The sequence below is a fragment of the Pleurodeles waltl genome, chromosome 3_2, assembly GCF_031143425.1.
Source record: "Pleurodeles waltl isolate 20211129_DDA chromosome 3_2, aPleWal1.hap1.20221129, whole genome shotgun sequence".
Taxonomy (NCBI): domain Eukaryota; kingdom Metazoa; phylum Chordata; class Amphibia; order Caudata; family Salamandridae; genus Pleurodeles; species Pleurodeles waltl.
In genome coordinates, this window is record NC_090441.1 from 210,168,170 (window position 1) to 210,183,951 (window position 15,782).

The following is a 15,782-nucleotide window of genomic DNA, read 5'->3' on the forward strand; positions in this document are numbered from 1 at the left end:
CTGCAGTGCCCCAAAGTGGCGCTATAAAAGAAATGGAATTAAAACAATATTTGTAAGTGTTCTTTCAGTCATGATTAGTTCTACGAACACTCACACGGACGGACATCTGACATTCCTACAGGCCAGGGGCTGTGAAGTGACAAGATGTCAGGCTCCAGCTGGCTCCGAGCTCGGATGAGAATAGAGCATATGCGTGCTGCTGGCCCTTGAAGTCAGGCCTTACCTGCAAGTGAGGAAAAGAGACCTCTCATCCTTGGCACGGTGCTGCTCTGCAAGGGCAGCAGACGCCGAGGGGTGGGGGGAGCTGAGGGAGGAGGGGCTGCTGAGTGTGTGACGGTGTCTGCAAATGACAGCACATTTCACCGCCGCCCGGCAGGATCCGGTTCAATTAAAGATGCTGGATCCGGCAGTGTCTGTGAGTGTGGTCGTGGCATGGCGGTGCCCAGAGAGACTGTGGCACGGATGGGGCACAGTGGTGCCTGGCCAGACTTGCACCCGGAGTCAGACTAGGTTGTCCCTTGGGGGGGCAGTCTGGGTGCCAAGACTGCTGGGTTTATAGGGAGTCCGGGTGGTGCCAGGGGAGGGCGAGCCTCGCCTTTGAACCCCTTTCAAAGTTCAGGTACAGTGCGTGGGCATCCTTATCTCTGGCAGGGCGGCTCAAAGTCCGGCCCCGCAGAGAGTTCGGGGCCCTTGGCACGGGGACTGAGCCCAGAGCAGCGCGACCCAAGGGCACAGCTGGCAGACAAGTACCCGACAGGTGAGCGCCACGTGTGAGCTGCGACCAAAATAGCCGCGTCTGCCGGAAGGAGCCTGAAATGTAAGGATACCGCAGAGACGGGGCGAGCCAGCACGGGTTGGGGTGCATCGACAGAGCCGGCGGGGGACCCCGGAGCTGGAGCAGCAGGTACGAGGTGCCTTGAAGGATTGGGGGGCTGCAGGGGCGGCCTGAGGGGCAGTGATGCAGCTGTGTGGGGGTCAGTACTGAAGGGGGGGGGGTTGCTACAGTTCAGGACTGAGGGGCACTGATGCAGCTCTGTGGGGTCTCAGTACTGAAGGGGGGGGGGGGGGTTGCTACAGTTCAGGACTGAGGGGCACTGATGCAGCTCTGTGGGGTCTCAGTACTGAAGGGGGCTGCTATCTGGACTGAGGTGCATTGAGTACTGAAGGAGCGGGGGGCTGCAGGTCTGGATTGAGGTGCATTGTTGCAGCTGTGTGGGGTTCAGTACTGAAGGAGCGGGGGGCTGCAGGTCTGGATTGAGGTGCATTGATGCAGCTGTGTGGAGTTCAATACTGAAGTAGAGGGGTGCTGCAGGTCTGAAGTGGGGTGCATTGTTGCAGCTGTGTGGGGTTCAGTACTGAAGGAGCGGGGCGCTGCAGGTCTGGATTGAGGTGCATTGATGTAGCTGTGTGGAGTTCAATACTGAAGTAGAGGGGTGCTGCAGGTCTGAAGTGGGGTGCATTGTTGCAGCTGTGTGGGGTTCAGTACTGAAGGAGCGGGGCACTGCAGGTCTGAAGTGGGGTGCATTGTTGCAGCTGTGTGGGGTTCAGTACTGAAGGAGTGGGGGGCTGCAGGTCTGGATTGAGGTGCATTGTTGCAGCTGTGTGGGGTTCAGTACTGAAGGAGCGGGGGGCTGCAGGTCTGGGTTGAGGTGCATTGATGCAGCTGTGTAGAGTTCAATACTGAAGTAGAGGGGTGCTGCAGGTCTGAAGTGGGGTGCATTGTTGCAGCTGTGTGGGGTTCAGTACTGAAGGAGCGGGGGTGCTGCAGGTCTGGATTGAGGTGCATTGATACAGCCCGGTGGGGTCTCAGTACTGAAGGAGTGGGGGCGCTGCAGGTGTGAAGTGGGATGCATTGCTGCAGCTTTGTGGGGTCCTTGTACTGAAGGAGTGGGGGTGCTGCAGGTCAGGACTGAGGTGCATTGATGCAGCTTTGTGGGGTCTCAGTGCTGAAGGAGCGGGGGTGCTGCAGGTCTGGATTGAGGTGCATTGATGTAGATGTGTAGGGTTCAGTACTGAAGGAGCGGGACGCTGCAGGTCTGGCCTGAGGTGCATTGATACAGCCCGGTGGGGTCTCAGTAGTGAAGGAGTGGGGGTGCTGCAGGTCTGGATTGAGGTGCATTGCTGCAGCTTTGTGGGGTCCTTGTACTGAAGGAGTGGGGGTGCTGCAGGTCAGGACTGAGGTGCATTGATTCAGCTGTGTGGGGTCTCAGTACTGAAGGAGCGGGGGTGCTGCAGGTCTGGATTGAGGTGCATTGATGCAGCTGTGTGGGGTCTCAGTACTGAAGGAGCAGGGGTGCTGCAGGTCTGGATTGAGGTGCATTGATGCAGCTGTGTGGAGTCTCAGTACTGAAGGAGTGGGGGTGCTGCAGGTCTGGATTGAGGTGCATTGATGCAGCTTTGTGGGGTCTCAGTACTGAAGGAGCCGGGTGCTGCAGGTCAGGACTGAGGTGCATTGATGCAGCTGTGTGGGGTCTCAGTACTGAAGGAGCCGGGTGCTGCAGGTCAGGACTGAGGTGCATTGATTCAGCTGTGTGGGGTCTCAGTACTGAAGGAGCGGGGGTGCTGCAGGTCTGGATTGAGGTGCATTGATGCAGCTGTGTGGAGTCTCAGTACTGAAGGAGTGGGGGTGCTGCAGGTCTGGATTGAGGTGCATTGATGCAGCTGTGTGGGGTCTCGGTACTGAAGGAGCGGGGGTGCTGCAGGTCTGGACTGAGGTGCATTGATACAGCCCGGTGGGGTCTCAGTAGTGAAGGAGCGGGGCGCTGCAGGTCTGGACTGAGGAGCATTGATACAGCCCGGTGGGGTCTCAGTAGTGAAGGAGCGGGGCGCTGCAGGTCTGGACTGAGGTGCATTGATACAGCCCGGTGGGGTCTCAGTAGTGAAGGAGCGGGGCACTGCAGGTCTGGATTGAGGTGCATTGATGCAGATGTGTGGGGTCTCAGTACTGAAGGAGTGGGGGCGCTGCAGGTCTGGATTGAGGTGCATTGATACAGCCCGGTGGGGTCTCAGTAGTGAAGGAGCGGGGCGCTGCAGGTCTGGATTGAGGTGCATTGCTGCAGCTTTGTGGGGTCTCAGTACTGAAGGAGCGGGGGTGCTGCAGGTCTGGATTGAGGTGCATTGATGCAGCTGTGTGGGGTCTCAGTACTGAAGGAGCGGGGGTGCTGCAGGTCTGGATTGAGGTGCATTGATGCAGCTGTGTGGAGTCTCAGTACTGAAGGAGTGGGGGTGCTGCAGGTCTGGATTGAGGTGCATTGATGCAGCTTTGTGGGGTCTCAGTACTGAAGGAGCCGGGTGCTGCAGGTCAGGACTGAGGTGCATTGATGCAGCTGTGTGGGGTCTCAGTACTGAAGGAGCCGGGTGCTGCAGGTCAGGACTGAGGTGCATTGATTCAGCTGTGTGGGGTCTCAGTACTGAAGGAGCGGGGGTGCTGCAGGTCTGGATTGAGGTGCATTGATGCAGCTGTGTGGGGTTCAGTACTGAAGGAGCGGGACGCTGCAGGTCTGGATTGAGGTGCATTGATGCAGCTGTGTGGGGTTCATTACTGAAGGAGCGGGGCGCTGCAGGTCAGGACTGAGGTGCATTGATGCAGTTGTGTGGGGTTCAGTACTGAAGGAGCGGGACGCTGCAGGTCAGGACTAAGGTACATAAAAAGAGCTTATTTATTGGCACAGAAGGCTGGACCGAGACAAAAACAAGTGACGGTCCCCGCAATAAATGTCTCCCCCTCACCCATCAACTCACGGCTTTTAGCAAGTCTCAATTGGTTCCACCAGGACACTGGTTGCAGAAGACCTATTTTGGGTCTATCAGAAACCTACAGGGTTTCAGCCAGCCCACTGCTTGCTATTGGTTGGCGTTACTGTCACTCTCACTTGCTGCTGGTTTCAAAATGCATATTGTGGGCTTAACAAGGACTTGCAGAGTTTCAACCCACCCATTGCTTTCCATTGGTTGGCGTTACTGTCACTCTCACTTGCTGTTAGTTGCAAAAGACCTATTGTGGGTTAACAAGAACTTGCAGGGTTTCACCCCGCCCACTGCTTGCTATTGGTTGCGTTACTGACACTCTCAGTTGCTGGCTCCCTAGCACAGGCCTCCTCACCTGCCAGGAAGGGCTCCCAGCTGCCAGCAGTGGTCCTTAACAACTCATAGCCACAATGTGAAAGATGGATGGCAAAGGCTTCCGCAGAGGTCTACGACCACCGCCATGCGGGTAGGGGGTCAGCACTTTATTTCATGTTGGACCCTTTGGTCACAGCAACAGCAGGTAGGTCCTGTCAGGCCTCCATCCTCCCTGTGCCTGTTCCTCTCTGAGGGTCTCTACTCCACACCAGAGGGCCGCTTTCTAAGACATCACTGACCCACAGCCTTCCAGGCACTAGAACACACATGCAGGGAACACACCGGATACTACGTGTGCCCCAAAGTAGTGCTTTACTCCCACAGCAGTAGTCTCCCTCAGCGATGAGGTCTTTCCTCATAAAAATGGTCTGAGTCAATGAACGTTTTGTGCTCAGGAGTGAGTCTAACCCAAAAGGAGAACCCCAGAAAAGTTGTCTGCCCTAAGAGCAGAGGTGCCCTCGGAGCAGAGGTGTGCCATCAGGGCACTGCTGTGCCCTCAGACCAGAGATGTGCCCTCAAAGCAGAGGTGTGCCCTCAGAACACTACTGTGCCCTCAGAGCAGAGGTGTGCCCTCAGAGCACTGCTGTGCCCTCGGAGCAGAGGTGTGCCCTCAGACCAGAGGTGTGCCCTCAGAGCACTGCTGTGCCCTCAGTACAGAGGTGTGCTCTCAGAACACTGCTGTGCCCTCAGAGCAGAGGTGTGCCCTCTGAGCACTGCTGTGCCCTCAGTACAGGGGTGTGCCCTCTCAGCACTACTGTGCCCTCAGAGCAGAGGTGTGCCCTCTGAGCACTGCTGTGCCCTCGGAGCAGAGGTGTACCCTCAGACCAGAGGTGTGCCCTCAGAGCACTACTGTACCCTCAGACCAGAGGTGTGCCCTCAGAGGAATACTGTGCCCTCAGACCAGAGGTGTGCCCTCTGAGCACTTCTGTGCCCTCGGAGCAGAGGTGTGCCCTCAGAGCACTGCTGTGCCCTCAGACCAGAGGTGTACCCTCAGAGCAGAGGTGTGCCCTTAGAGGAATACTGTGCCCTCAGAGCAGAGGTGTGCCCTCTGAGCACTGCTGTGCCATCGGAGCGGAGGTGTGCCCTCAGAGCACTGCTGTGCCCTTGGAGCAGAGGTGTGCCCTCAGAGCAGAGGTGTGCCCTCAGAGCACAGAGGTACCCTCAGACCAGAGGTGTTCCCTCAGAGCACTGCTGTGCCCTCAGACCAGAGGTGTGCCCTCAGAGCACTGCTGTGCCCTCGGAGCAGAGGTGTGCCATCTGAGCACTGCTGTGCCCTCGGAGCAGAGGTGTACCCTCTGAGCACAGAAGTGCCCTCAGACCAGAGGTGTGCCCTCAGAGCACTGCTGTGCCCTCGGTACAGAGGTGTGCTCTCAGAGCACCGCTGTGCCCTTGGAGCAGAGGTGTGCCCTCAGAGCACTGCTGTGCCCTTGGAGCAGAGGTGTGCCCTCCGAGCACTGCTGTGCCCTTGGAGCAGAGGTGTGCCCTCAGACCAGAGGTGTGCCCTCAGAGGAATATTGTGCCCTCAGAGCAGAGGTGTGCCCTCTGAGCCCTGCTGTGCCCTTGGAGCAGAGGTGTGCCCTTAGGGTACTGCTGTGCCCTCAGACCAGAGGTGTGCCCTCAGAGCACTGCTGTGCCCTCAGTACAGAGGTGTGCCCTCTGAGCACTGCTGTGCCCTCAGTACAGAGGTGTGCTCTCAGAGCACTGCTGTGCCCTCAGAGCAGGGGTGTGCCCTCAGACCAGAGGTGTGCCCTCAGAACATTGCTGTGCCCTCGGAGCAGAGGTGTACCCTCAGAGCACTGCTGTGCCCTTGGAGCAGAGGTGTGCCCTCAGACCAGAGGTGTGCCCTCAGAAGAATACTGTGCCCTCAGAGCAGAGGTGTGCACTCTGAGCACTGCTGTGCCCTCAGACCAGAGGTGTGCCCTCAGAGCACTGCTGTGCCCTCAGTACAGAGGTGTGCCGTCAGAGAACTGCTGTGCCCTCAGACCAGGGGTGTGCCCTCAGAGCACTGCTGTGCCCTCAGACCAGAGGTGTGCCCTCTGAGCACAGAGGTGCCCTCAGACCAGAGGTGTGCCCTTGTCGCGTAGGTTCTCATTATGCTAATGAGGCTACTGGGTTTGGGAGACAGGATCACATGGATTGTGGTTAATAAGTAGATTTCCACACCACATGACACTTGGCCTAATCCGGGTTCTGTCACTAGGAGTGATGCATATATTCCTTCTACCTACACTATGTCTGAGCACAGCATAATAAACCTAATCTGCCCTTCGGGTTTCCCCTCTGGGGGTACACCATCCCTCATACCTGGAGGAGGAAGCCTACAGAGACACCGTCCCCTTATGGATCAGATGACCGGCCGTCTAGGCAGGTAGCTGTAGCGAAGCAATAAGCAAACAGCATACAATCATAGTCATCTGGCTGGAATCTCCCTCTAACGTGTCTGGGACCAGAGGTGCGCCCACCCTCAGATCACTGCTGTGCCCTCAAAGCAGAGGTTCGTCTCTCAGATGTCGGACCTCAGAGAACTGGTGTGCCATCACAGCAGAGGTGTGCCTCAAAGTAAAGGAGTGCCCTCAGGGTTCTGGTGTGCCCTCAGAGTAGAGGAGTGTCTTCAGAGTACTGGTGTGCCCTCAGAGTACTAGTGTGCCCTCAGAGAAGAGGAGTGCCCTCAGAGAATTGGTGTGCCCTCAGAGAAGAGGAGTGCCCTCAGAGCACTGGTGTGCCATCAGAGTACTGGTATGCCTTCAGAGCAGAGGAGTACCCTCAGAGTAATGGTGTGCCCTCAGAGGAGAGGAGTGCCCTCAGAGTACTGGTGTGCCCTCAGAGAACTGGTATGCTCTCAGAGTAGAGGAGTGCCCTCAGAGTGGAAGTTCGTCTCTCAGATGTGTGCCCTCAGAGCACTGGTGTGCCCTCAGAGTACTGGTGTACCCTCAGAGTAATGGTGTGCCCTTGGGGCAGTGGTGTGCCCACAGACCACAGGTGTGTCCTCAGGGCAGAGGTTTGTCCCTCAGATGTGTGACCTCAGAGCCCTGGTGTGTCTTAAGAGTAGAGGTTCGTCCCTCAGATGTGTGCCCTCAGGGTTCTGGTGTTCCCTCAGAGCCTTGGTGAGCCCTCAGAGCAGAGGTTCATCCCTCAGATGTGTGACCTCAGAGCACTGATGTGTCCTCAGATCAGGGGAGTGCCCTCAGAGCGGAGGTTTGTCTTTCAGATGTGTGCCCTCTGAGCACTGGTGTGCCCTCAGGGTCCTGGTGTGCCCTCAGAGTACTGGGGTGCCCTCGGAGTATAGGTTCGTCCCTCAGATGTGTGCCCTCAGGGTCCCGATGTGCCCTCAGAGCCCTGGTGTGCCCTCGGGGAAGAGGTTCGTCCCTCAGATGTGTGACCTCAAAGCACTGATGTACCCTCAGAGCAGGGGAGTACCCTTAGAGCTGAGGTTCGTCTCTCAGATGTGTGCCCTCAGAGCACTGGTGTGCCCTCAGGGTACTGGTGTGCCCTCAGAGCACAGTTGTGTCCTCAGAGCAGAGGTTCTTCCCTCAGATGTGGGCCCTCAGGGTCCTGGTGTGCACTCAGAGCCCTGGTGTGCCCTCAGAGCAGAGGTTCGTCCCTCAGATGTGTGCCCTTAGGGTCCTGGTGTGCCCTGGTGTGCCCTCTAAACAGAGGTTCGTACCCCAGATCTGTGCCCTCAGGGTCCTGGTGTGCCCTCAGAGTACTGGTGTGCCCTCAGAGCAGAGGAATGCCCTCAGACGCCTGGTGTGTCCTCACAGTATTGGTATGCCCTCAGAGTAGAGCAGTGCCCTCAGAGCAGAGGTTCGTCCCTCAGATGTGAGCCCTCAGGGTCCCGATGTGCCCTCAGAGCCCTGGTGTGCCCTCGGAGAAGAGGTTTGTCCCTCAGATGTGTGACCTCAGAGCACTGATGTGCCCTCAGAGCAGGGGAGTATCCTTAGAGCAGAGGTTCGTCTCTCAGATGTGTGCCCTCAGAGCACTGGTGTGCCCTCAGGGTACTGGTGTGCACTCAGAGCCCTGGTGTGCCCTCAGAAGAGAGGTTCGTCCCTCAGATGTGTGCCCTTAGGGTCCTGGTGTGCCCTGACGTGCCCTCTGAGCAGAGGTTCGTACCCCAGATGTGTGCCTTCAGAGTCCTGGTGTGCCCTCAGAGTACTGGTGTGCCCTCAGAGCAGAGGAATGCCCTCAGAAAACTGGAGGGCCCTCAGACCACTGGTGTGCCCTCATGGTATTGGTATGCCCTCATCGTAGAGGAGTGCCCTCAGAGCAGAGGTTCGTCCCTCAGATGTGTGCCCTCAGGGTCCTGATGTGCCCTCAGAGTACTGGGGTGCCCTCAGAGCCTAAGTTCGTCCCTCAGATGTGTGCCCTCAAGGTCCTAGTGTGCCTCCAGAACAGAGGTTCGTCCCTCAGATGAAGGGCCTGAATGTCTATAGAGTGTCCGCCATCCAGAGTCTTGGCAACCTTTGGCTTCCATAGCAACGCCGTCGCCTAGCAACCGCCTCCCAGCACTGCCGGAGGAGTTATCTTGGAAGTGGGACCCGAATGCCTGAGCTTGTCCCGTCAGCTGGACACGCAGCCCCGCGGGGGACACTCTGACCGCTCCGTCCCGAATATGGGCGCCACTGTCATGGGTCACATCTGGCAGGTACGCCGGGCTGGGGGGCGGCCTAGTCTGGTGGGACGAGCCCTGGCCTGCAGCGAAGGGGGGCTTCGGGCCCAGCTCTTCCTGCACCCTCGGGCCGAAGTCTGACCCTGGGTCACATCCGTCAGGCAACGACTGGGCTAGCCGTCCCAGGGTGGCCATCTCTCCCTCTGTGTGGTCCTGGCTACAGAGGCGGTCTTACTGTGGTAAGGAGGCTAGCCTTGTGGGAGGAGGCGAGCTTTACAGAGGAGGCTAGCCTTGTGGGCCTGGGTGTTCACTGGTGGGATGAGGACCCCATCCCCCGCGTCTCCACGGTCTTGGCTGAGACTGAGTCACATCTGGAAGGTAAGGCACAGCCTCAGAGATTGGGCTAGTCCTCCCATGGTGGCCATCTCTCCCTCTCTGTGTGCTCCTGGCTACAGAGGAGGCTATATCAAAAATACGGGGGGCAGGGAGTATTGAGGCAGGCCAAGTGTACAGTCTCCCTAAGCCATATATGAAAATCAAGGTGGGCACAATGTTCCTAAAAAAGAAAGGAAGAAGAAAGACACAGGCGCACTTCTAAATTCAGAAGCTAGAACCCTCACACATCCATTGGATGTCATGCTTCATCCTCGGGTCTGCTCCTCGTCGGGCTGGCGCTGCAATGCCGGGTGTACAGCCGCGGGCAGGTTCTCCAGTGGGGGCCTCGTCTGCAATTGTGACGACAGCCCTCCGGTCAGCACTTTGCCCATGATGCCCTATTCTTAATATAGAAGGGTCCACGCTGAGTGTGGCTTTTTTCTTTTTGCGTAGCTGTTCATGTAAGTTTTTTTGTTTCTGCTTACATGAAATGTTTTTTTGAGTAGCTAAGATTTTCATGGTCCTGATGAAACGCCAATTGATCCTTAGGGACGTCTGAGGCGTGAAACATGTCGACCTTATAGTTAGGGTGAGAACCAATGTCCTTTTTGTGCCCTACATGTTAATGGTTAGAGTAGAGGAACATCATTTCCGTTATAATCCCCCTGTTTTTAACCTTGACCGAGACCCATTATTCACAATAAAGTTGTTGATGGGTGGTTCTTGAGCTAATTTTAATGTTCTAGCTCTCTAGTTTTCACAGTACGTCTGACTCTTTTCCTACTCATCTTTGCGGCACGCACTTTAAAAGATCTCCGGCATAAAGCCCCCTTGCAGGGGCCCGTCGGGCATTGCAGCGCCAGCCCGACGAGGAGCAGACCCGAGGATGAAGCATGACATCCATTGGATGTGTGAGGGTTTCAGCTTTCAAATTTAGAAATGCCCCTGTGTCTTTCTGCTTCTTCCTTTCTTTTTTAGGAACAGTGTGCCCACCTTGATTATCATACAGAGGAGGCTAGTCTGGTGGGAAGAGGTGAGCCTTACAGAGGAGGCAAGGCTTGTGGGCCTGGGTGCCCCTTGGTGGGACTTGGACCCCAGCCCTCCTCTGTCCCTGGAGTCTTGGCTGGTAAAGGCAGAGCCTCAGAGATTGGATTGGGCTTCTTGGAGTGAGGATGGGCCTCCTTTTGACACGGTTAACTCCCACTTTTTTTGCCTGATGTATGATGTAGCCTAGAAATTGTAGTGCCCAATGCCCCTGCTAACCAGGTCACCTGGGCCAGAGCTCTTTCCCTAAACTGTTATGATGCATTGGGACAAAGGATACACCTTTAGCTACCACTATAAGTCCCCAGTAAAAGGTACTTAGGTGCCCAGGGTATGGGGTACTAGGGGTAGTTCCCCGAGGGCAGCAGCACTAATTGTGCCACCCTCTAGGGCCATGCATTCAAATGCACCCAGCACTGCCATAGCAGGCTGAGTGTCCTGGTGCAAACCTAAAATACAAACTCGACATGCCACACTGCCTGTTGCCCTGTCTACCCTACACTGCATTTACTATGGGTAAGACACCCCTCTGGCAGGCCATACAGCCCTAAGGCAGGGTGCACCATATTGTAGGTGAGGGCATAGCTGCATGGGCGATATACCCCCACTGTCGCCTTGACAAACCTGGAACATAGTGAGTTAACAGAGCAGCCATTTTAATACAGGTGGACACTGGTCAACACGAGTTTCCCAGTTACATGATGGCCACTCTGAACCCTGGGTTGTTTAGTATCAAACAACTCAGAATGATAAATCCAAACTGGTACCAGTATTGGATTTATTATTAGAAGTACCCAGGGTCACCTTAGAGGGTGCCCTCTGCAAAAGTTAAGTACCCTGGCATGGTTACTGAGTGGTGCTATCCAGCCTGCCACTGCCAGACATCCAATCTACAACTTTGGGCTGGGTGGGGGTGTCAACACCACCTCCCTCAGGAATGTGCACTGCCCTGGCGGTAAGCTTCAAAGGGATTGCCGCCTTTGAAACCTGACCCCATGTCCTGCTGCTAGCAGCAGATGGCCGCCCCCGTTGCAAACTCCCACTTTTGGCAGGAGCAGTGGCAGGAAAAACACAAAAAGGACAGGAGGAGTGGCCCTACCTAGCAGACACCACCCCTATGGTATTGCTTGCAAAGTGGACCCTCCATTTTACTTTCCTCCATCTTGGAAGGAGGAAAAATAGCCAACCAGGTATAGGGAAGCAACCCATTCTTAAAGGAAGTGGTCACTTAGTGGGTGTAGCCATCATAAGGTAGATGATCCATTGATCACTACCAGGTTCCCCCTAAAATGCCCACTAAATACAATATTTAGTGGGCATTCCTAGACCAGTAAATCAGATTTGACAGGCAAAAGAAGACTAGCACCAAGTAGTTCCAAGGCACGAGAACTGTGGACCTGCTACAACAAAGAAAAGGCCCCAAGCCCTGCCTGCTGCTCCCAGGACCCGACAGTCGCCGCTGAGGAGCTGCTGGAACTGGAAAACTCTAAAGAACCCCAGAGGACCTCCAGGCTTTGAATATTGGCATAGAACTCCCTCCAGAGTGCAGGTACTGCTCTAAAAACAGCAAGAAACCAGCAAGACAGCGAGGGTCACTTCAATGACTGGCTACTAACTCCTGAACCAGACACCACAGCTGGATCCTACTGTGCCTCAACAACTGGGAGGCCAGTGTGCCAGGTTTGGTGGCACTGCGTCCTCCAGCAGCCACGCCATGCCAACACTTGGGGTACTGGTCAGCCAACATCGGACACCAAAGGAACCAGCCCAGCCGGGGCTGAAAAGGACTAGAAGGAATACCCAGCCAAGGGACTTCGGGAACACCCTGGACCTCTCATCAGAGTGCCCCCATTGTCCTGCAAACAACCTTTGAACCAACTTACCTCCTGATCCAGAGGGCATCCTTGCACACAGCTTCTGGCTCACCAGTTCGCTCTGCACCCGGCCACTCTGTGCCCTGCACCAAAGAACCAGCTGTGCCCAAAGGGTCCCCCACCTCTTGTGATCTCAACACTCCAGGGGGTCCCCAGGATTCATCTTTAAACCAACCAGCTTCAGAAACCTTTCACTGCTGCTCCCGCTGGAACTGTAAGCCACCCAAACATCTCCAGCTAGCACAGTATGCCCACCAATGACCTCGACCAACCTGCAAATGAAGAACTTGGTAAACCAACTGTATAATTTTATATGTATTTTTAAAGGTGATCGTCCATTGATTCCTGTGGAGCGTAATTGAGCACAAAAAGACTATTTTTAATAAAAATTAAAAAAATTCAGATCTTGAAAAGTACTTAGCCAATTTTGCTAATCTTGGTCATCAAAATACATAAAAATCTGAAGTATTTTTATAAATTGGTCTTGAGTTATTCCTTTGCGTGTGTGAGTTAAAGATTGATGCTGTGAGTACAACAAATGCTTTGCACATCTCCAAGATTGGCCTAACTGCTCGACCAAGCTACCTTAAAAATTAGAGCATTAGGTGATCTAGTTTTTATTCATGCAACCCAACATGTGGTTGCCTGGACCCCCTACACAGTGTGCCTAGCTTTGCGCACTACATAGAGGGATAGCTTCCTACATTTGGTGTATCAGCAGTTGAATAAAGACTTTGCATTTGCTGATACCACTCTGTCAATTTTGTGAGCACACGGATAACTCTCCAAATTGCCTTTAGTTAATTATTTTTCAAATTTTCAAGTGGCTAAACTTTTTTTTTGCACATTTTAAAAATAACTTTTAGGCAAGTTTAGCAAAAGGTTGAAATAATCGTGAACGTAGACACAGGAGACGTACTCTCTTCCAACGTAGAAATCTTAGCAATGATGAATACACAGCCTTGAAATTTCTCTCGGTACAAGATAGTATTGTCAGAAATGAAGCTGACAAAGGGGACAATATTGTGATTGTGAACAAACAGGATTATGAACAAGAGATCTATAGCCAATTGGCAGATCAGATTTGTTCAGAGAAGATTGGGCTTGTGAATTCATGCGTACACACCGCAGCACGAAGCGGAGAGTTTAACTCCCGAACGCTACTATTTTATTTGGGATCTACGATCTCGGGTAGGTGTATTGTTCATAGTCTCACAAATATTTTTAACATGGATTCCCGCTTAGTAGCGGTTGGGTAACTCGTTGTTTGCTTTTCTCAGAGAAGTTAGGTGCTTCTGGCATTGGTATAAGGAAGCTCGAAGCAGCTTTCTAGATGTCTGTTCTGGTATTTGAACTTTGGATCAGTTTACAAGGTATGTTGTACCAGATATTATATACGATTGCCATGGTATTTTACTACACAAGTGGTTTTGGGAGACTTTTTTTGGGACATGTGCACTTCGGACCACATTTGAATATTGTTTTGGTTTTGGATTGTTTTCAATACACAATTGTGTGTTACGGGTGTCGCTTTGGAATTTTCTCTCTCTCCACCTTAATCACTATGTATTTTTATAACGTTTTCAACTGTATTGTTTTGGGTTTTCCAAGGTTACCTTACAATGTTTAAAGAAATATTCAATAACTTTATCTTTTATTTCTTATTCTTGGGCATGAGAATTGATATTTATTTGTAATCAGTACCCACTCTCACCATATGTGGGCACTTTTGGTGATAGTTCTAGTGTAGATTGCTTATGGTATTTGTTTCATAAAGTTTTATTTCTTTATTTATTATTAATAGAGACTTGTAAATAATTAAGTGTTAAGCCCTGAGGAAGTCGATGTGAATATACTTCGCTTGACGAAACACGTGTTGGTATTGTTTTGAAGACGGCCACTACTCCGGCCAAGGGAAACTACTGGCTGTGTTTTGAAAGCTGGTACTTTGGACATCGTGAATAAATAAGCGATTGGACTCAAGTTGCTGATTTTTGTTTATTTGGCTCTCTTGCAACAAGGAGAAGATGTATGGACACTCGCAATATGGACACTAACTTTATTTACACGTAGTGCCTTGGAATGTGTGGATTGTTCTTTGATATTCTCTCTGAGAAATTTGGAGGAGTTGGGAGGACCCTTCTTCCAGGAGCACCGTGACAATATTGGCTTAATCAGTAATTAATGGTGTAGTTGCTGTGAGCACCATCCCTATATTTCTTTTTCTCCCATCTTTTTAGGAATTATGTGTATTTATGTATAGGTGGGCTGCTCCAGACACTGGGATATTTTCAACATTTTGCTTTTCATTTCTTTGTTACTACTGATCAACATGGATCGGGACAAACTAGCGGCTGAATTATTCAAGAATTTAGAGAGTAATACTATGAGATTGAATCCGGGTGGGACTCGTCAATCCAAATTAGGTCTAAGGCACAAATTTATTAGATTAGAGAAATTTAAGATACAGGAAGGGTCTAGGTGGTGGGATGGTGCCACATTGAGGCAATATGTTAAGCTCAATAGGATACCTAGGGGACTGAGGTCACATATTTTTCTGACTTTTGACGATTTCGATGATGACCTCTTAGAGAGTTGGGAGAAGGAGCTAACTTCCAGCTCCTTAAGACTAATGAATATTCTGATTGAGAATGCGGACAGAAAAGTCTCAAAACTACAAGCAGAGATTTCTAATTTAGAAAAGGAAATAAAGGAACTTAATCTAGAGGAAGCTACTATTAAGAACTATGCTATTTTGAATGAAGTTATTAACGAACATCAAAATGAGATTACCCAAAGAAAGGCACGCAAACTTAAACGGAATGAACGTGACTATCAGAATGGTAGAATATTTACCTTTTCTCAGAAATATGATCATTTAATAAGAAAAGGTGATGATTTTTCAACACAGGCTACGGGTTCCCAAACCTCACTAAGGCCCGTATTTATACCTTTTGACGCAAAACTGCGCTAGCGCAGTTTTGTGGCAAAAAAATTAGCGCCGGCTAACGCCATTCTGAAGCGCCATGCGGGCGCTGTATTTATTTAATGACGTTAGCCGGCGTTCGCCGCCGGCGCTGCCTGGTGTGCGTGAAAAAAAACGACGTACACCAGGCAGCGCCGGCGTAGGGGAAAATGGCGTTTGGGCGTCCAAAAATGGGGCAAGTCAGGCTGAGGCAAAATTATCGCCTCAACCCGATTTGCGCCATTTTTTTACGATGCCCAACCCCCATTGAAATGACTCCTGTCTTAGCAAAGACAGGAGTCATGCCCCCTTGCCCAATGGCCATGCCCAGGGGACTTATGTCCCATGGGCATGGTCATTGGGCATAGTGGCATGTAGGGGGGCACAAATCAGGCCCCCCTATGCCACAAAAAAAAAAAAATACTTACCTGAACTTACCTTAATGTCCCTGGGGTGGGTCCCTCCATCCTTGGGTGTCCTCCTGGGGTGGGCAAGGGTGGCAGGGGGTGTCCCTGGGGGCAGGGGAGGGCACCTCTGGGCTCATTCTGAGCCCACAGGTCCCTTAACGCCTGCCCTGACCCAGGCGTTAAAAACCGGCGCTAACGCTGGTTTTTTTGACCCGCCCACTCCCGGGTGTCATTTTTGCCCGGGAGTATGAATACGACGCATATGCATCGGAGTCATTTTTTTAGACGGGAACGCCTACCTTGCATATCATTAACGCAAGGAAGGTGTTCACGCAAAAAAATGACGCAAACTCCATGAACTTTGGCGCTAGACGCGTCTAACGCCAAAG

General features: G+C 52.7%; 1 protein-coding gene across 1 annotated transcript in view; it reads left to right on the top strand.

The window, feature by feature from the left end:
• Positions 1-388: 388 nt before the first annotated feature.
• The window catches only part of LOC138286701 (spermine oxidase-like), a 145,489-nt gene continuing 130,095 nt past the window's right edge, over positions 389-15,782 (top strand). The window contains exon 1 of the mRNA XM_069227200.1: positions 389-904. The gene's annotated coding sequence lies outside the window, so the exon portion shown is untranslated. The remainder of the gene's footprint in view (positions 905-15,782) is intronic.